This window comes from Tympanuchus pallidicinctus, unplaced genomic scaffold, assembly GCF_026119805.1.
Source record: "Tympanuchus pallidicinctus isolate F22 unplaced genomic scaffold, pur_lepc_1.0 scaffold5, whole genome shotgun sequence".
NCBI lineage: Eukaryota > Metazoa > Chordata > Aves > Galliformes > Phasianidae > Tympanuchus > Tympanuchus pallidicinctus.
In genome coordinates, this window is record NW_026294769.1 from 14185819 (window position 1) to 14207465 (window position 21647).

The 21647-nt window shown below is 38.0% G+C and overlaps 1 protein-coding gene across 4 annotated transcripts in view; it reads left to right on the forward strand.

Moving 5' to 3' along the window:
- LOC128091440 (poly(rC)-binding protein 3-like) overlaps positions 1-21647 on the forward strand; it is a 479014-nt gene that overhangs the window by 224778 nt on the left and 232589 nt on the right. The window lies entirely within an intron of this gene.

Below are 21647 nucleotides of genomic sequence, written 5' to 3' on the forward strand. Positions count from 1 at the left end.
TGTAAATTTATTATAAAATCTAGTTATTGCAAATCTACTAGCAAATCTGATTGCAAAAAGGATCAAAAACCACTTGCCAATGGTGAGTTTATTAAGCAGTGTAATACTGGAAAGTGTAGCTAAGGTGGCTAAGTTGGGGTACAATGTTAAAAAGTTCTGATGGTTTTCAAAATGAAATCAGGTCATTTATGAAATCAAAAGGAAAACTTGTGCCAGATCTTGAAGGTTAAAAATGACTCACAGACTGAGCATTTTGGGTGGATTTGACTATTCATTTTTAAAAGTTAAATATGAGTCTTCAAGGTGAAAATCAACCTGTCTGTGCAATGTTTCAAACTGTAACAATGTCAAAATGAAACTTAAATTATGGCAAGCTCAAGTTATGGCAAATAATTTCATGTCTTTTGATGTATTGGCTACACAGAGCTCTGTGAACAGAAAAAAATAAGCAGCCATACTTTCTGTTTTGATAAAGGATTTTGAGGATAGTTTTCAAGATTTTTTTTAAAAATCATCAAGATTTTGTATGTTTATGACTCCATTTTCTGTTGACAAAGCTATGATTTCTAAAATGAATATGTAGTGTTGCAATCCTCTGAAAGAAAATTTTTATCATGTCTTGTACTTTTGTAAGACTCTCTCACCAGAGAGAAATAATCATTTCACAGTTACACCTTATTCATGTCATTGCTTTTTGGCCACACGCACATTTGGGAACAACTGTTTTCAAGGAAGAAGTACAGAAAGAGTAAAATTTCATTGAAGATCTCTACGTGGCCCAAGACAATTTGTCTTCACTCAGTACTGCCAAAAGTTTTTACACCCATGCTGTAGGCAAACCTTGTTGCTCCTGATGCTTTCAGAGAACAAGGGTGTCAGACGCAGGGACCAATACAGGGACCATTTCTTTCCCATGGTAGCTGCTGTGTCCTTCAGCTCATCTTCATCCTCTTCAGTAGCAACAGAAGTAAAAGGCAGTTTCAGAGAGAGAAGCTACACGTACTGCTGACAGTGCTAGTTCACTTCTCTAGCCACTGCCACTTTAGAAGTCTACTGTCTCAGACATCCTTTATTTATGCCTTATACAGTAAGATCTTTGTCTCTCAACTTGATGTTTTCAATTGTGTTTAATTATTTGTTTTTGTCATTAAGAGTTCCAAGTGATGAAAGGATGGTTTAGAAAGAAAATCGTGTTGGGTCAGTGCAATGTCCACAAAGATGCAGAGATGTTTAGTGATGTGGGTGCTAAAAGAATGTAAATATTTCAGTCAGTAGGATGGCTTTTTTTATAAGTCCTGTTTGTGAAAGCTTCAGAAATCTAGATATGGTGCACAAAGTCTAAGAAAGAGCCTTGTCAGACAGGAAGATGATTTGATTCCAAATTAATGTCATTTCACAGAGATTAATGCAGCTTGTACGTTTTAAATAAGAGATAAACAAGTCATTTCCCTTTTCTCCCTTTATTGTAGTACTTTGGATAGTTTATTGCTTCTCACATCAACAGTCAGTTTCAATCAGAGGCATAGATAGATTAGTTTGATATGGCTTTAATTTCCTTTAGAACTAGAGAAGTCTCTAATTCTGGAGATTAACTTCTCTGGTTAGTTGAGATTAGATCCATTTAGATATGATTATGCTGATGGTACACTAGCTGATTTACCAAGCATCCTTTGTCTCTGACAACAAAAGAAGACTCTGCATTGATACAATTGCAGGATAAATAACAGTTTCTGTACATGAATGTGTGGGTATTAATATATCCATCCACACTTCTGCTTTATATAGTTGAACTAAGAAATCCTCAGGGTGTTGCAGCTACTTGCCATTCTTTCTCTTACTGCCTTTATTTCCTCCAAGGAGAGACTGCACCTTTCATTCTTTCTCCCAGCTGAACTTGAATAAGGAGCTAGGTTAGGAGCTTAGGTTCTCACGGGGCTTTTAAAAGTTTGGCTTTAACTTATGTTTGGCTTTAACTGCTTATAACATCTAGATTTTTAAATGCAATGTCTTGGAACAACATAGTTATAAACTAGAGCAAAAGATAAGAAGTTATACATTAGGAGGAAGCAGTTGGGCAAATTCATCTGGTGCTTCTTGCACTTCTTGAAAGCAGAGCACTTCACAGCTGCTCATGAATGCATCATGTTTCTATTTCAGGGTACACCTCCTGGCTAGTAAAAGAGCTGTAGAACATGCCTGGCACACAGCGTTGAAGTGCTTTGAACTTTGCCATGTCAGAACTACTTCAAAGGATGAGGAGAGCTAGGGAATGGCCATATACATGGGCAAAGTGCATCTCTCCCATCCTATGTAGTTTTGAAGTAGCTTTGTTGAAAGAGTAAAACGTGCGATTTGGTCCTCTTTCAAATAAAAACAGATGGTAGAAGATTTTTTTCAGTGTTCCCTCGAGGTGTGTTTTTTTATAGCTTAAGCTGCATTAGACAGTCTCTAAGCTTAACAGAACAGTTTTGTGTCTAATGTGTTCTTTTCAGGTGCATGCTGTACGTGATTGTACACTGAGAGTAGATGTAGAGACCAGAGAGAAACCAAAGGCCCCAATGATCCAATCTCATTAATTGTGTCATCCCACAGAACTTGTGTTGATTTCCTCTTCCTGTGGGAGAGGATGTGGTAGGCACTTCAAAAAGCATTTTGCTTCACTTTTCCCAAGTTTTCTCTGGATAGAGCAGTTCTAGGCTTCAGAGACACATTACACTTCAGAGGGAATGCAACTTGATCTAATTCTATGTTTATTCACCTTGGAAGGAAGAAACACAACCTTTCTTGTCTTTAGTATATATGGCTGGTATTCACAGACGCTCCAGCACCAGGTACAGTTACTGCTCCTGATAAGAGCAGAATATGTCTAACATTATTTATATGCTTCCTCACAAGTTTGATAATTCCACTTATACTTAAAAAAAAATTGGAAGAATAACTTCAACAAACATGATAATACAGCTACTGATAGGCAGCATGATGACTGATGTAAATGAAGACTGCTGGTAATGAAACCTTTTCCTTTCACCTGTACAAAATGAAACCTAGAGGATTTATAACTAGTTATATATTTTTTGTAATTGAGAAACAGTGTTTCATGTATTATACTGCAGATCTGGCTCTGATTGTTGGTGCTGTCTTAAAAGATTTTATCTTAATTTCATGGTAGTGCAATCTAGATCAAAATCTAATTCCCAATTTTTTTGACATTTTCAAGCAGAAAAAAATTGTACACAGTGCAACTTTGAGAAGAGCTTAATTCATTTTCAGAATGGTTTTAAGTATCATTACAATTTAGGATAGTTCACGCTTTCTAAGAAAGAAGAACCAAATGGACTAGTTTAAAATTAGGTAAAATGAAGAAAAGCAGTAACAGCTGCTGGAAGAGGGGGAAAAAAAGTGTGGAAACAAAAATCAGATAAAAAATACCACCATTTGAATTTGGGAATGGAAGAGTTATCAAGTATCTTAAATAAACAAAACAAAACAAAAAAATAAAAAAAAAAAAAATAGCACAAATGATACTTCACAGAAAGCATATCTACAGCACAGCTTTCTTTGTTGTAGTTTCATCTTCATTCTCCTCAGCTATTAATATGTTTTTCACACAGTCCCTTTCTTTTTCAAGGACCCAAATTTCCATTTACTCATCTCCATATCTTAGGAGATCTGTACTTCCCAGAAGGACCTCTTCTTAAAATGTTTCTCCCTGTGCTGTTTTATTGACTTTTCCTTTTTTTTTTTGTTTGAGCAGAGTTGAATAATGGAAGTTAGTGGAACACAGCAATCTGTATGGGCAGATGAGAGAGGAAGACAGTGTACCACTCTGAAAGGGAAAAATGACTTCAGTGCTCTCAAAAGGGAATGGGAGAATGGTGGTAACCGTAACCAATTTTCAGTTTGTTTCTACTCATGTGCATCCTACTTTTGCTGGTATCCTGACTTGAAGTCTGGAACACTGTAGTGTCATGTGCCATTCTCAGTTGCTTCTTAATAATCAGTTTTAGAAACCAGGGACAGATGCAGCTACAAACACACACATATATAAATGCATTATTTAAAAGAAAGGTAAAGCTTATTAGCTAGTTATTAGAAACTAAAATACACACGTAGAGCAAGAATCAGATATGGCCTTCCCAACATAGTTAAGACTGGAAAACCACTGAAACTAGGATTCCTCCCTCCCCTAAAAATAAGAAACCAATGAAGCAATCTTCCATGTAAAAAATTACTGTGAAGTCTCTGTATAAGTAAATACTGAAGCTAAAAAAGGAGTTTGAATAATTGATTTGAAATCCAGTATCTGCAAGATTGCTCACAAAGCGTTTAATTGGTGCAGACACTCCACTGTCCCAGAAATTTTTCTGTTATAGAAAAAAACATTTTTGCTTCTGTCATTCCATAAAACTGAACATGATAAAGAGATTTTTAACAAAAATTTTCCCTGTAGGGGAAAGATTAGGATTCATAACCCATTTCTCCTATTCCAATAACACAGATGTTAAGATTAAAATTTTCGTAAAAGTAGATGTGGGAAGGATTTTTTTCTGAGATACTGAAACAACAAATATTCCACTTATTTCAAAAAACCATAATGTCTTCTTTAGAATTCTCAGCATCTCTTTCTTTCCGAGAACCATCAACATCTGTTATACAGTACTTCCTTTGTTGCAACACTGCATGTTATGATGAACATATTCTAGTTCATTTTCCTTTTTTAATAATAGGTAAACTGTGGGTATTTGTGACACTAAGCATACATTTGTCAGATACAGGTATTATCTTCCAGTCCTTTCCGACCTCTAATTGCTGCGCATTGCTCTGCTTCTATAGCACTGCAAAAGTAGATCAGAAATCAGATACTCTAATACTGTAATATGATGCATAATCACCTTGTTGATTTTCAGTTCTGTCACTTACTGCTAGTCCAAATTAAATTTCTTAGAACAAAATGGATGATCTCAAAAATGGTCCTGGCACTCCAAATCTGAAAGTATTGTATTAGCAGATTTGAGGTCAAGGATTAGTGACACAAAGTGCATTAGCAGAATGCTAATCAAAGCAAACGTTTCCTCTCTTCCTATGACTTCAGTATCTTGGTCACAGCAGTCATTTAGCAGGCTGGATCATCACTGTTACACAGCAGAGACCCAAGAAGCACAGCTTTATAAGCAGTATTGGACTTACAATCTTGCAGGAGGCAAGGGCAGTGATGCTTCTCTTAGTCCAGAAAATCTTGTTAATAAGAAATGATAGCTGGAACACTAACCAAAGGACCCTACCGTGCTAGGAATCGTGCACAGTAAATAAAAAGGACCCTGCCTGTTCCTACGATCCCTAGAGCCTGCTGCTGGACCTGCCTGCTGAAGTGGCTGCTGCATAGGCAGGGCTTTTGAATATGTGTCCTATTGACGTGGGTGCAGGAGTAGTGCAATTTCTGTTCTCAGGGGTGCATGGAAACGTGTTGGAACTTGAGCTCGTGAAACGCAACTGTGATCAGAGAGAGCCGTGCTGGTAAGCCTTAGGGTATTCAGCATTTCCAGCTGCCAGTGCTGTTGGTCTGGATGAAGCGACAAAGTGATTGGATTACTTTCCCAACCTGGGCCCAGTATACCTCTAGGTATGTAGATCAGCAAATGGAGGGGCAAGGATGGAGCGCAGGATCAAATGCATAAATCATAAACCACTAATATATGGTTTCAAAACATAATAGAAAGCCAATAGTATAAATTGTTATATAGGCTATTCTCAGATAACAGCAGGAAAAGGGAAACATAAAAAGCTTTTTGGAAGACTACTATAGTTTATTATTTAAAATAAACTCACATTCCTATTATCTGTTTTCCAGAAGAGATTCATCTCACTTTCCATCATCATCTCCCAGAAACATCTCCTTTTGTTTACTGTTGCCTTGTGTTCTTAGAACAACCTTTAAGTTCTGCTCACCACATCTCTGCTTTCACTTTGCTTTCCAAATACTGTCTGTTACATGAGCTACAAAAAGAACCTTAATGCTATACTGTTTCATTTGAAAAAGAAAAATATATTTGTAACATCAAGACAGATGTGAGCATAGCTGAACGTTTATGTAATTATGTGTCTGGAATGCCTTGCTCCACATTCTCAGCACATGAAAAAGATTGCATTCTTTTAGGATCTGGCATTAAGATGGTTTCAGCAGTGAGACTGGATGAAGTGAGTCTATTTCTGATAGGCAGGCATGCCTTGCTGATTCTAATGTTGAGAGACACCCCAAAGAATGTGGGTAGGAAACGGCCCCTAAGACCTTTTTCCAAAATATCTGCCAACCAGCTTACAGACAGTGCATTAGCTGCAGCAGTGCAACAGCTGTCATGATCTGCTTGTATCTTGGAGAGCCATTGTGGAAATTTGTTCATCCATTTCTTCCTGTGACAGCTCTTGCATGATACAATTGTAAGTTATCTCCCTTGTAATCCTGTCCCAAAGTATTACAAAAGAAATCTTTGCTAGGCTACTTCTGCAAGCAGTTTTGATTTTGTCATCCTTGTCAGGTAGCCTGCAGTACATATGGAGGCTTTTGGAAAGAATAATGAAGAATAAAAACTAAGCACTCGAGATTTTCAAATGAATAAGATTTCATCATCCCTTTTGGAGAGTTCAGATATACACACTGCTTGCAAATTAAGGCCTGTATATCAACCTAGAGACTGGTGTCCTTCTTCCTTGAGAAGGTATACCAAAGGAAGTTCCCCAGCCTGTGTATGGAAAATTAAGTCAACAGATTGAGCTAATCTGTAACTGACTTGTAAGATGAGGAAGATGTGAGCACTGTTTTACTTGGAAAGGAAGGATTATTAGTCACACATCTCTCGACAGAGCAGGTCAGAAACTGTACCTTACCTCTTATGTAAGGTGGTGGGTATTAATCTGTCATCAAGTGGAAATGTGGTGGCTAATAATTGTGAATAAGTATGGGAAAGACAAGCAGAATAGCAAGCACCCTGCATTTCAGATGTTGACCTTAGAAGTTTTGCTGTTCTGCTCATGAATGACATCTCCGTCCATGGTCTCAAACAGCGCATTTATTTCTCAGGGATTTGCTAAAATACTGTGAGTTTTAGTAGATTTGTGTGTTATTACTTAGTATTATTCATCTTGTATTTTAAAAAGGCTTCTTTTTGCCCTTTTCAGAAGATGAAACATTTTTTTATAGGAGACTTTCAGCCCCATTTCTACATCAAGCCAATTAATAAAGATCGAGCAAAGTATCTAAATTTTTTTGTGTTCTCTTACTGCTAGCGTAATACATTCATTTAAATCTTTCTATGACTTGGAGTTAATGAGTAAATGTGATGGGTTCATTGGCATATGTTCACCAGCAAAAATCACCAGCCTTAAAGGCTGACCATTGTGCTTGCCAAGTATTTCATTAAATATGTTGTAGGAAAAAAAGCTTTCCTTTCCAGGACTGTTAAGGAAGCAAAAATGTTTCTCTCTCCATCTTTGTTTAATTTTTCATGCAGCTAATGAAATAATTGATAATCAGGCCTTAAAAGTATGATTATTTTATTAATAATGGATAGGCACCATTAGAAAGGTCTAATCAACCTGTTCGGCTATTTTTTAATAACGTGTGCAAAATAACGTGAGCATCATAAAGACCTCGTTTGAAGGGCTCTCTTTTCCTGGTTGTTGTATTTTCATTATTACTGATGCGCCTTAATGCAAGTAGTAATTTAAGTCCATTTACTGTCACTATCAGTGAAATATATTGCACTGGAGCTGAAAGGTGCTTTGATAGTGGATGAGTGTTGTGTCTGTATTGTTTTGTGTTTGCAGTAGTAGTTCAGAGAGACCTTGTCAAGCGATATGCTGCAGATGTGCTGGTGTAATCTGGTGATTTCCTGTAGTTTGTACTCAAAAATGCACCCTGAGGCTCTGGCAATATATCAAAAGAATGGTGAAATCTCATATTATTTCATATAAATATGTATAGAACAAATGTGTAGTTGCACATACGCATGTAGTAATATGTGTAATGCTACTCAATGTGTATATATGCATGCATATGTAGTTGAAGTAAATACGGTAATTACAACAAACACTGCAAATCTAATTTGTTGAGTTTCAGAAGAACTTTCTTGCTATTTGTAAATTCATCTGTGATAGGCTTTAGCCACTTGGATGAAGCTGCTCCCCAGGGGCATCTTTGCCAGTAGATGGGTCAGGAAAAGGAAGGAAGGACAGTAAGACAGTGTCTGGTACGTGTTTTTGTGCTTGGAGCTAGGTCAGCAAGGGCCCCTACAGAGCCTGGGAGAATCTGAGACATTGGACTTTGTGTGCAGAGTGAATGGCAATGTACAAATGCCAAGTGCCTCCTGTCAGGGCATCTTTTGTGTTGACATCTGCAAGAAGGGATTCTTTGAGAGCAATTCAGATTACACATTGAAACCTTTCTTCCTTTAATCTCAGCCACATCACTTCTCTGTACTGTCCTCAGTGTCATCTTAAAGGCTTCCTTCCTCTTCAGATCAGAGGTGAAGCTGAATACTGAAAGCTTCAACTTTTTGATACAAGGGGTATTACACAAAAATATCATTTAGCCTGAGACAGTCATTAATCCTGTGAAATAATAAGATGGGTGAGGATGTAATCTGTGTACCCGCTCTGATGTTAAATGCTGTGGGAAACACTTGACAGGCTGCAGAGAAAATTTTGAATTTGTATCAAAATGTGCTTTTTAAAAAGTTATCTTAGAATAAAACAATGAAGGAAAGCTTTTTGCTTCTTTCACAAAAGAATATGTTTCTGCCTGCGTTAATGCTCCTCCTTTGCCCCTGTCTTGTGGCTTAACCTTTTCTTAGGCTATATAAGACAGTCTTTTGTTGAAACAGATAGTGGAAACCTTTACATCAAAAGGCAGCAACATAATAAGTTATGGTGTGATATCTAGCCCTAATTTCTATCTACTCACCCTTTCAATCCCTCTTGCACTTTCAGTTCTTTTTTTTTTTTCTTTTTAAGCTCTATTGCTACTTTGTCTCCCTTTTTTTTTTTTTTTTTTTTTTTTACCTTGATGACATCTGAATGTTTCAATTGTACAGACTAAAAAATGAGCTTTTTCACATTTTCACATCTCACCTTTATTCTTAACCACTGAAAAAAAAAAAAAAAAAAAAAAAAAAAAAGAGAAAAAATATAAACAAAAGGACTTATTGGCTACATGTATACTATCACAAGATCAACATGGTTATGAGTGCTTTGCTGTGCTTGTTCCCCCCATCCCTCCCTCCCCTTGTCTCTGTAGAGCATCTGGAGTAGTACCAAAAAATGTTTGCTTCTCCCATTAATTATTTTTAAGATATTCCTTAATCAGATCTTCACTGTAATGTCAGCTTCACTCCTCCATTCGTTCCTGCATTATCTGAGCAGAACATATATCTCAGAGTTCAGCGTGAGACAGGGAGATAAGGATGGCTGGTGCAAGAGTGAGTCCCCAGGTCCTGAAGGAATGCACATGTCTGGGATTGGATTAAGAACACCTGGCAGTCAAGGTGGCCTGGTTCCCCTTGACTGCTTGATTATATTCCCTTAAAAGCAATGCATGTTGAGGAATTCTTGCAGTACTCTAGAAGAACTGAAATACTAGCCATAACGTTAGTGAAAATTCATGGGTATAACATGCATAAATATATAGCTGAGTACTTTTCTGATATTCTGTCTGTATGGGAACTGCTGAGTCATGGCCTGAACCACTGATTGAGCACATGGTGAAGGGTCACAGCCAGCCTTGGGAGCACAGGTGAAAACAATTTACCTGAACCACTGGAAGGGGTAGAATCAGGTTTCTCCCTTCCTTAAAACCTCATTTAAAGGCTGGCTGCCCCAAGGGAAGGATCTGTTGCTGGAAATTCCTTTCTTGTGGAGTCTCTCCGTGAGCCTACATCTTTGGATACAGGTAAGCATCCTTTTTTTTTATTTAATGCTTTCTCACTGCATGTATTCAAGACTGGTCCAGCTGCCTTTACGCTGTCTTTGTGCAATTTGAAAAGCAGTCTTATAATCTGTGATGCTTGGGTGTGCTTGATTGCCTACTTAAGTAGACATGTGTAAAACTTGTAAAATCAGTGTGCAGCTGGGTACCTGTCTATTCAGCCTCACCCAGGCTTGTGCAGCTCATTGTCTAGAAGAAAGCCTCTGATCCTACCTGCATTCTTTTCTAAACTTTTCAAGAGCACGGTCTCTGGTTCAGAGGAAGAAACTTCTTTCAACATTTGGATTTGGAGTTCTTCCTGCCTTTCCATTAGAGGGATGAGCCAGGAAGACTTCCTGCTAATAGGAATCATGGCCAAGTCAGTGGAAGAAAAACAGACCTTTAATTACTGGTCTGAGTGCTAGGACAGGTGCAGCGGAAGCAGGTTTCTGCTGTCTGGGGTTCTTCCAATTAAGGTTCCTTTCTTTCACTAGGATGGACAAATCTGTCATGTACTTTTATTTCATAAAATAGGGGTTAGTTGTGCCTGTAGAAAACATGTGAGTTTTTCTGCCCACAAAGATGCCAAATCTGACAGGTGTTTTTGGCGATACTTGGCAGGTAGGCCAACAGTCAGATACAGAAAGAAGAGGTGATCTCACTCTAGTGTCAAAGGAGCTTTCTGGCCTTGCAGTTCTCCTGCTCAGGAAGCAGCCTAGGTCCAAGAGAACCTCTCCCTTCTATGGCTGCCCCTCATATGAGCCCAAGGTGGCTCCAGCCCTTCTGGTCACATGGGGTACACAGGTGCTCCCTGGGCCAGTTATAATTCTTCACCAGGTGCTCAATCACCAATTCAAGCCGTAACCTAACAGTTCCTCTAGACTGGGTACTGGAGAGAGACTGTCCTCAAAGATGCAAAATACCATGGATTAGTTAATTTCTTCCTTCAGGAAGTGGAAGATCCACAGAATTCCAGGTAATCTAGCCCCGGGATCTTCTTGAGAGCAGTTTTGCTCCCAGGGTCTGCACATCCTGGTTTCTATCAGATGAAAGCATGGCACAAGGTACCTTGCTGCATATGTCAGTACCCTTCTAGCAACCAGTTGAAACGTGAAAGTACTGATAGGAACTTATCTGGAGACTAGAAGTGTACTGTGTAGTATAAAGAATGTGTGCTGGTCATAAGCATCAGTATTTCTGCTTAGATTACTGAAGTGTGGTTCTGCACTGCCTTGCATCTACAACTTTTCTTGCATCCTGATGCACATGTGCTTAAAGAATACAGCCACCAGATCTGTCATTCTACTTTTCTCTGCAATGTTTTCCTCTTAATTGAAGCAAGAGTTGTTCTCCCTTATCTGTCTCATGCTTGGTTTTGATAGCTTAATGCTTTCTCCCCTGACCCGGTCATCTCATACTTATATTGCAAGTAATTTTTCTCTCTACTTGAACAGGAATATTTGTTACATGTAATTTGAATATTGAACCTTTTACAATTGTGGATAGCCAAGATATGTCTTGCATGTAAATGGAGCACACTATGTGTCAGCTGAATTAAAAAGTGACGCTTAAGACTCTGGTTAACTTTTATTCAGTTTCATCATGATTATGCCCAATGCCTGGATTGAGTTTGGAAGCACTTCATTTTTTTATTTGTCTTGTTATATAGTCTTGTTTGGCTAACTAATAACTTTTTGGGGGCTTATTTGGCATTCCTAATGATGCTTTTTCACACAGAATGTAATTAAAAAATGAATAAAAGAAAAATTACAGACTATTAACCTTCTTTATGTATTATATACTAGATTGAGCTAAGCTTAAATATTTTTTTTCTTTTACATTTAAGCAAAATAGACAACTGTGACTATAACATACATGAACTTCTGATTTTTGACTAAATACTGATTTAAACCAAAAATAAAGATATGTACGTTATTTGGCTTATCCTTCTAGCTTTTATGTTGCAATTGCCATATACAAACTTAATGAAGCTATGCAGGTTTTCACTTGCAGCTGAAGGAATCTGTGATGGTTAGTGCTTCATCGCAGCCTCCATGGACTTAAGGTACTGCCAGTACACTGTAGCAGCAATGACAGTAGTTGATTACAATAATGAGGTACTCTGAAGGAGACTTAAGCTCAGTTATGGTTGCAATACTGAGATAAATGTGAGGCTCTGAGTTGCAACTATTTCCTGAGGTGGCTCTGGATTTAGATTATGAAAGAATAAACTGTAATTCATTTTGTATCCGAGCATTTCTCTTGTTGTTCGAGCTGAAATAGAATTAGCACTAGTTACAGTTATGGCTTTCAAATTTTGACCTGTTTATCATCATTCAGTATGCGGACACACCTCTGAGAATGATAGGGAAACTAAGGGCTCAGAGAGGAATGACTTTTTGTTATTGTCATCAAAATTGCTTCCCGCAGCTGAAGTTTGTAATTGTTTTTATACACAGACTTCATTTTAATTAGGTTCCTTTATTTCCTCTACTTGTCTTAGTCTACTTAGTCTTTTCTCTTTATCCATAACATGGCTTTAGAAATTTTTATGTTGTATTATTATTTGCACGCTTCACTTCAAATTTAAGTTCATTGGATGTGAAGGGTAGTTTACATGTGAGTTTACTTATCATCCAGTCAAAATGAGAAAGACAGAAAATACGCTGATGGAAGGAGCCTCAGTGATTCTGGATCTAATATTTTAAGACATGCATTCTTCTGAGTATGTATTTTTTTTAAAAAAAATGGAACTATAGTCTCGCTTTATGGTAGAACTTTTGAAAATTTCAATATGTCTGGTTTAACAACAAAAGAGTTGGTTCCATTTAGACATCATGCAACTGGGTTTAGTTTTTTAGATGAAGTGATGAGCAGAATCGCTGGTGGTAAGATCTCATGTGGGACATTCTTTGGAGATGTATTATTGGAACATCTAAATCAAGACTGAACACAATTGTGGTAAATATCAAATGTGGAAAATTTCTAAATTAGTTTCTTCTTCAGAGAAAGCTGTCAGTTTTAAAGTTGTTAAGTTTATAATTTTTTTATATGGTTTATCTTCTAAATTAAATCTGAATGCTTCAGAAGAATTAATGTTATTCTCTTGAACACAGGAATGCATTTGCTAAAAAGTAAAGCAGAGGGAAATGCACCTTTGAATATGCAAGGCAGCCAGTACACTGGCATTTTATATATAGCAGGGCTGCTCCAGATGTAACACCTCCTGTTTTATTGTTAGCTCACAACATCAGAGGCAATGTTGGTGGTGGGGCACTACAGGGTTGAACCTTCCCACATCACTTTTCGTTTTTTTTGCTGTGCAAAAAAATGGTTAATCTGAAAATGGTGTAGATGATGCAGGCAGTATACTAGACCCTAAGCTTCTATATACTTATTATGATACAGTAGTACAGCAGTATTTTCTCACATTTTCAAGGGAGTCTTACTTTTCCTCTTCCCAAAGACTTTTAACATTATCCATATTCTTCTGGGGTCATTTTCTCTAGCCTTCACCATCTCCTTAAATGTTAATATTTTCATTTTTTTTTCCCTTGATAGCTGATCTTCATATCTAGTAAAAGTTCACTTTATGTATTTCCTTCTCTTTCTTCCAAAACTATTTTTAAATTGTGCTTTTACATCATCATTTTATTTCTTATTTCTACTTTTAGCTTGTGTTTAATTCCCTAAAATGTCAGCTCAGTTCACATGCCTCCTGCAATACCTTTTGTTTTAATTTAAGTTTTAAATTAAATTGATGCTGAATTGAGTTAAATCCAGCCGGCAATAGGTTGCGAGTGGTGTTCCACAGGAGTCAGTACTGAGGCACGTTCTTTGTAATATCTTTATCAATTATTTGAATGAGTGGATAGAGTGCACCCTTGGTAAGTTTGCAGATGACACCAAGTTGAGAAGAAGTATTAATCCGCCTAAGGGCGGGAAGGGGCTACAGAGGGATCCAGATAGGCTGAATTGATGGGCTGAAAGCAATTGTATGAGGTTGAAGAAGACCAAGTGCTGGGTCTTACACTTTGGTTCCAGCAGCCCTGCTCTATGCTATAGATTTGGGGCAGGGTATCTGCCAATCTGCATGGTGGAAGATGATCTGGGGTATTAGCTGATAGCTGGCTGAACATGAGTCAGCAGCGTGCCCAGGTGGCCAAGAAGGCCAGTGGCATCCTAGCTTGTCTAGTCAGCAGGAGCAGGGAGGTGTTCATCCCCCTGTACTGGTTTCTGGTGAGGCTACATCTCGAGTACTGTGTTGAGTTTTGGGCCCCTCACTGCAAGACAGACATCAAGGCCTTGGAACAGGTCCAGAGAAGGCTGTCAAAGCTGCTAGGGGCCTGGAGCACAAGACTCCATGGAGACTCTCAGGGAGCAGCTGAGGGAACTGGGATTGTTGAATTTGGAGGAAAGAAGGCTCAGAGGAGACCTTTATGGATCTCTATGACTACCTGAAGGGAGGTTGTGGGGATATAGGGGTTGGCCTCTTCTCTCAGATAATAGCAATAGGTTGAGAAGTAATGACCTTATACTGGGGAGATTTAGGTTGAATTAGGAACAGTTTCTTCTCTGAAGGAGTGGTGAGGCAGTGGCACAGGCTGCCAGGGAGGTTGTTGAGTCACCATCCCTGGAGTAGTTCAAGAAATGTGTGCAAAGGGTGATATGAACAGTGGGCATGGTGGAAATGGGTTGATGAATGGATTTAGTCTTAGAGAACTTTTCTGACCTTAATGATTCTATGATTTTTAATTCCGCATAGGTCTGCTGTTTCTCTAGCTGCTTTTGTTGTGTTGGTGGTGTTTGCTTCTTCATCCTGGGTTCCTTCTCTCTTGGAACTCATCTTTTTCAGCTTTTGTATCAGCTGAAGTCTGTGTTATCATAACTTTCATTGAGATCTCTATGTATTTTTCAGATTTGTAATGTTTATGCTTATAAAATTGAGACTACTTCAAAAGGAGCTTCTTTAGTCCTGCAGTATGTACTGCAGGCTGAAATTTCTGTTAATGTACTACATTATTTGACTTCAGATCAACATATGTAGAAAGCAACATACACACAAGAAGAGCTAGAAAGCTGGAATTTTTTTCTCCACATAAGTAGAAGTGACAGTCAGAGAGGCATATCTATAGTATGTCTTGCGTATGGGAAGCTTATCATCTCTGTCAGTCTTTTATTTTTGAGTATATTTCAAGTGTTTCTTGTCATGGGATCATGCTGAAACTACATGATCAGCACACAGGCATGCACTCAAACACGGTCAGATGTAGAAACTGAGCCTGAGGAAGGAAGAGGCTGTGGCCACAGGCATGTTATTGCTTTCAATACAATTGAGAAGTTCCTCTCTTAATTCTTCCTGACAGGTTTCAGCTTCAGCTATTACTTCTAAAATAATATAAGAGTTGTGTTCAAATCCATGTGCAAGTTATTCATTCCTGGGGTTTTGGTGCCTTGAAGTCACCTTTCAAATCATCTTGAAAGAGATGTTTTATTGTCCTGCTTGAATATTGCTTGCTATCTCTTGCTTCACTTAAAATAAAAAACAGAACAAGGCAACCAATGCATTACAAATGGCACAGCCACTTGTGCAGTCCTAATCCAGTAGAGCTGTATAGCTCTTCTGCACAGGCCAGTTATTCTTCCCCACTGAAGTTTCCTTCATTGGGTACAGATTGGTTCAAAAGCAAGTAGCTCATTTCTCCATCCCTGGACACCTGCTCCAGATAAACAGTGGTTATTCAGAGGTTTCTCTCTTGTGTACGAGCACCTGCTTTGGTTTTAAAAGGTGTGTTTATTAGAGAAACTAATGCCTCGTGGTCTACTTAACCTGTTGCTCCACTGCTGATAGCCCCTGAAAGGATCAGTCTTCCCAAGAAATCAGTCACAATTGCTTAGTAAATTTCCTACATTTTTGGAGAGAGTCCATAGGCTTTGCCCTGCCCAATGTAGTTGACCACCTTGTTATCAGATGTTCATTGCAAATTTTTAAAATGAGTATCACTAATATAGCGATATGAAGAAATATCTGTTCATGGAAATACAGCATATGCTCCAAATAATGCATGACAGTACATACTTCAGATTATGCAAAAATCATAATTAATGTAAATTAGCCCTGTCTAGAGAAGAACTTTTTCTTTGTTGTGTGGAGGCAAGCGGAAAGTCTGGCCTTCTGAGTCTCCTGTTCTGGGGCTTATGTTTCTTGTGTTGTATTCACAGAGGAAATCTGTTTGTATTTACTGCATCCTCTCTCTGTCTATTCCGTAGGAAACACTCTTTCAAAGAGTAGGAAAAAATAAAACCAAATCTGGCATAATGATATTCCTTTTAAGCTCAACACAGCAATTTTATCTCTTATCTAACATACATTATTTTAAAAATCAGAAAAATTATACCCTGGGATGAGCTGTGCTGCACACTGAGTTTTAATCTTTCTCCTTAGCAACCATCAAAAAGAACAAAAAGGACAATAAATAGCTGAAAAGGGCATCAAAACTGAATAAAAATAGTGACTCTGCTGGAGAAAATGAGTCTTTAATCACTTTTCCTCTGATGTTCCTAGAACTGAAGGTTAGAACAATGAACAGTTTGAAAGAGCGGTTTCAAAATAGCCTCAGAAATGGCCTTAGTCTCCAGAACAATAGGTCTTTTCTAAATAAACATGATAATACTCAGGGGATACTGCTGACTTCAGAAAGTTCGAAACACATCTATGCTCCAACACACTGAGGGAGCAGCAGCAGCTGCCGTAGGCTGTGTCTTCACTGTTTAAAAGGGATGCTTTTGCACTGCATTAAATAGGTCGAGGTGACAGCGGTGATGTTTTACCGTAACAGTGACAACAAGAGTAAGGTAATCTTAACTTTTTTCATAGCTCAAGAGGTCAATCTTAAGCTGAGTTTTGAGGCTGTCTTTGAAGCTCAGTCATTTTATTTAATACTTAAAATTGGGTTTTAAAGAGACTTTGCAGCTGTCTTGTCTTGTTGTTTATTGTTGTTTCAGTGTAAAATGGTAATTCTTTCCCCTCATATCCACTGGAAGCCTGACTATCCTTTATATTGGAAAGTTGACTGCACCCATGTAGCCTGAGCTTAAAACTGCAGCTTTTCTTACTCAGTGTTTAACACAGGTTAGGTTTAAATTAAAAAAAAAAAAAAAAAAAAAAAAAAAGTAGTTGGCCAACACCACACAGCACAAACATCTGTTACTTCTCCAAATGAGCTGCAAATATACAATTGCCATGTTGCTACTCTGATTGACTGACTGTGGTGTTGTGCCTTGCAACAATTTAGCTGTTTGGTCCATCAGACTGCTGGCGTGTTTTTTTTTGTCAGTGGCACATCTGATATTTCACAGAAATCAGTGGGGTTTTACTGTAGACTTGCAACAGTGCCATTTCAAAGTCCTGCTATTAGGGAAATATTGGTGGTAGGTGGACAGTTGGACTGGATGATCTTAGAAGTCTTTTCCAACCTTGGTATTCTATGATTCTATGATTTTCATTCTTTGCTGAAGATTAACGGCTATTGTTTGGCTAAACAACTCTATGTGATGTGTAGATTTTGTCCTAGCCTATGTGCAACAAGGGCAAGGGGAAATGGCCAGAAACTGCAGCATAGGAAGTTCCGCACAAATGTGCACAAGAACTTCTTTACAGTGAGGTGACGGAGCACTGGAACAGGCTGCCCAGGGAGGTGGTGGAGTCTCCTTCTCTGGAGATGTTCAAGACCTGCCTGGATGCCTACCTGTGCGACCTGCTGTAGGGAACCTGCTTTGGCAGGGGGGTTGGACTTGATGATCTCTGGAGGTCCCTTCCAACCCCTATGATTCTGTGATTTAACTATGCAGGTTACCTGGTCCATCAGTACAGTCAGAGTTCACTGTGTCATTGTGCTTCCAGATATGGAAGCTCATACCAGAGGGGAGGAAGCTTCAAAAGCACAAAATTGAAGCTTGGCACTAGTCACAGCTGAATATTTTCTTTCAGTATTTTTATCTGCTGTTTTGCTGCGCTTTCTAAATTGAAAATTAAATATAAAAATGAGTCATTTAGTTTGTGATAGGATAGTCATAATGATTGAGGTTTTCATGTTCATTATGAAAGTTAGTGGATAGAAAATCATTCTGGTTTCTTTCAAATCAATCATCAATATTCTGGTTTGAAAGTTTAACAGATTTCTTGCCCTTAAAACACAACTAACTAAAAATATCTTTCAAGGAGAAATATTTCAACAAAGGCACTTTTGTATTATTGTTTTATTCTTTGTTATTTTTTAAGGGATTCAAAACATTCAATTTTGAGGATAAGTGTAAATTACATAAATCTTGAACTGTAACTTTCAGTTCATATTTCTTGTAGAATCTGTTCTTTTGTTCCTGCTGAACTAAATACAGTTTTTGGTTTCGTTCATTTCATCTGTGCTAGAAAGCTGGCAGTAAGAGCTCGCATGAACTGTGTTGGCTCAGTTGGGTAATGTGATAAACGTGTGTGTGTGTACATTAAGAGATGTGACAACTTTTTCTCAGGAAAACCGATGCAGTGTAGTAAAATGTACTGCTGTCAGGTGTTTCCTTATCAGACATTATTCCTTTTTTTTTTTTTGATTACTCGCTTATTGTTAATCTTTGTCTGTTAAACAAAAGTAATTTCTCTCTCACTTCATTGCTTATGACACTGTAAAACTTCAGTTTATTATCATATTCCATTGTGCCATGTCTTCATTTAAGCAGGCATTAATCTTTTGGTCCTTACCCAAAATGCCCTATTCCTTAGCAATTTGTTCTTCTCTGTAAATTTTTCATCAGAAACACGGTATTTTAGATGTCATCTTGTTGGAGCATTTAGATGAGATCTTTCTTATATCTCATCTTGGATATAATAGCATGTTCCTAGTTTCTACCATAAAATGTTATCTGTCATGTCCTAGTTAGAATATCTGTTGGACATCTTTCCTAATTGGAACTGGATGTTCATAATACAGAGTAGGTTCTTCTGACAGACTACAGCATGGTGTTCAGCTGGAAACCGTTCTGGTAAGGGAGTTTCTTTTACCTTCACAAGTCACTGGCTGGTGAAGGAAACATGCTGCAATCACTTTTGGAAAGAGCGCACTTCTGTCTGCAGAAATGACTGCAAAAGAGGAATATCAAAGCCTGTTTGTTATCTGTATATTTTGATAGCTATAGATACGTGTGTTTCAGTAGCTGCATATGCAAATGATCAACAAAAAGTATATAAGACATGCAAATGCATAATTGGTTTTACGATTTGAAGACTGTGTTCTGAGGTAGCATTTAGGAATAATTAAACTACTATGCATGATGTTTGTAATCAAATCCTTACAGCCGCCCTTAAAAAGACTCAATTTGTTACAAGAAATGCAGGGGAGAAAAAAGTGATTTATTACTTAAATTCAGCTTTTCCCCTCTTTTGTAAATCATTTGCAGGCCGAATTGAATTCCTGTGAATGCATCAGTTGCCAAAAAGTGTGTTGGAGCCAGTTCTATGAATGTACCGTAGGTCTGTGACAGCAATTTGTGTTCAGAAAAAGTGAAATTTTAAAGGTTTTAGTTATGACTACTTTGATGAATTTATGTATTCCCACAGTGAAGCACATTGGTGACCGAGCTCTTTGATATACACAGGGAACTTGTCACAAATGCCTTCTCTCTTGGTAGTTCTTTAGGCAGTTCAGACTTCTATTTTTTTCGCTCAATAGATGCTTCTGACGGAAGCTATACTCTCTCTTGGAAATTGTCCTTTGGCAGTCACATCTTCTTGTCACTACCTTTTCTTCTCATGTTTTTCAAAAGTCAACTTTACCTCTAGGGAAATGATGTCCATCTGGCTAGCTAACTACACCTAAAGCACATGTCTGTTCTTCTCCTTTCTTCCCTCATAAGCATCAGTAATCTGCACATGATCTCATTGCAAATGTTTGAAAAGCTAGGGTGGATGGGGATGATTTCAGATAAGGTGCAACAGGAAAAAATGATTTGTCTACATATGTTGCTGCTGTGATACCAGGCAACAAAGTCAGAGCTTTTGTGAAGCTGGAGCAGTTTCCTTTCCACTAATGGATTCCTATAGTCATGTTGAAATGGTCAGTATGATGGAGCAATCAGAGCTGACAGATGCCCAGTGACTCCCAGAGCAGTGATTTTGTTTCATCTTAAGGAGATAAAAAGCAATGCTGGCTGACACAGCAAGGTCTTTGGAGCTTTTCTTAGCAGGATACGTCTTTCAACACTTTGCTTCGAAGCGCTCAGTATCCCATGGCAACCTCTTTTCTTCAGGGAGTTTTAGATTTTGACATACCATTAATACATCAGTTCGAAAAGCTGCAAAGCTGCAGATTGGTTCATGGATTTACCTGAGGTAAATAGCAAGGAAATTTAAAGGCAGACTGAAACCAATTTTATGGTCTTTCCCTTGGGATTAATGCCTAAATTTGTTTGTGTGGTAATGAAGAAAAGTTATCACTCACATGAGGCAGCAAGTGCAGGGGGAGGAGAGATGTTTTTAAAGGAAAAAGCTGCAAGATAACAAGGCCAAACTAGTGCAGTTTATAGTAACAGATGCTCATTGAAAAAGAAGGCAAATTCATTCTATACTAAAGTATTGTGCAATGTCTGGTTTACTGAATAGATATTGAGAGAGCTGCAAATGCACGGGGGGGGAAATCGACTGATTTGTTAACTTCATACCAGACTGAAACATTGTGTGGATATTATAAACTGCTTTGGTTCATCCCCTCAGTGTGTTAAATCTTCAGCCACTGGAGGATAGTTGGTCACTCTTCTGTCCCCAGTCATTCTAGCAGAGACGTTTGGAAGATCTGTGAATCACATCGGCAAGCAACCTTTGTGAAGGATGCTATGGAAGCAAACACTGAGTATGCTGACTGCTATTTGGGATTACATTATATCACTTGTTGACTAACTTCTAGGTTTGATTTCTTTTTGAGCTCATAACGTGATGATTACGCAATAAGATCTAAGTTCCCCTTGCTCTGTACTGTGCATGCCCTTGTTTAAAAAGAAAGATAGAAGGATTTTAGCATGACCAAGTGCTTATTGTCTGCTCGTGATGTATTTGTATCAATATTTTGATTGTATGGACAAGAAGGACTTAAGGACAGGGGCATGGAACCAAATTCTTCCAGTTTTATTTATGTCATGTGGAATCTTATTTTCTCAGATCTTATTTCCTCTGAGATGCTTGCTTGTTTAGCTGAAGGCACTTTCTGAAGTAAGGGCTGGATCTAGGAATACTTGCAGGAAAGGAAAATATATCTATGAATCTTGTCCTCTCATTTCTTATTTTACAGCATTAACACACAGCAAGGTGTCTAACTGAATTTTAGAAAGGGGAACTCCTGGTGATACGTTATTCATTGCAAACTGTTGTCTGAGGTTTCTCATCTAGTAATTCATGCTTCCCTGTTTATGATTAATTGCTTAAGTGTAAAAACGATGACCACTTATATTGATATTGAAACTTCAGTTAGGAAGTACAATTCTGTCTGAATGCATTGTAGCTAAACAACATGAAAAACAGTAAAACAATATTTTAGATACTGAATTCTCTAAATTAGATTGGGCATTTTTGTATTAGTTCTTCAGCCTTCAATTTTGTTAATGTGAATGGAAGATTTTGGAGTGTGTTCCATTGTGTGTTCTGATCAAT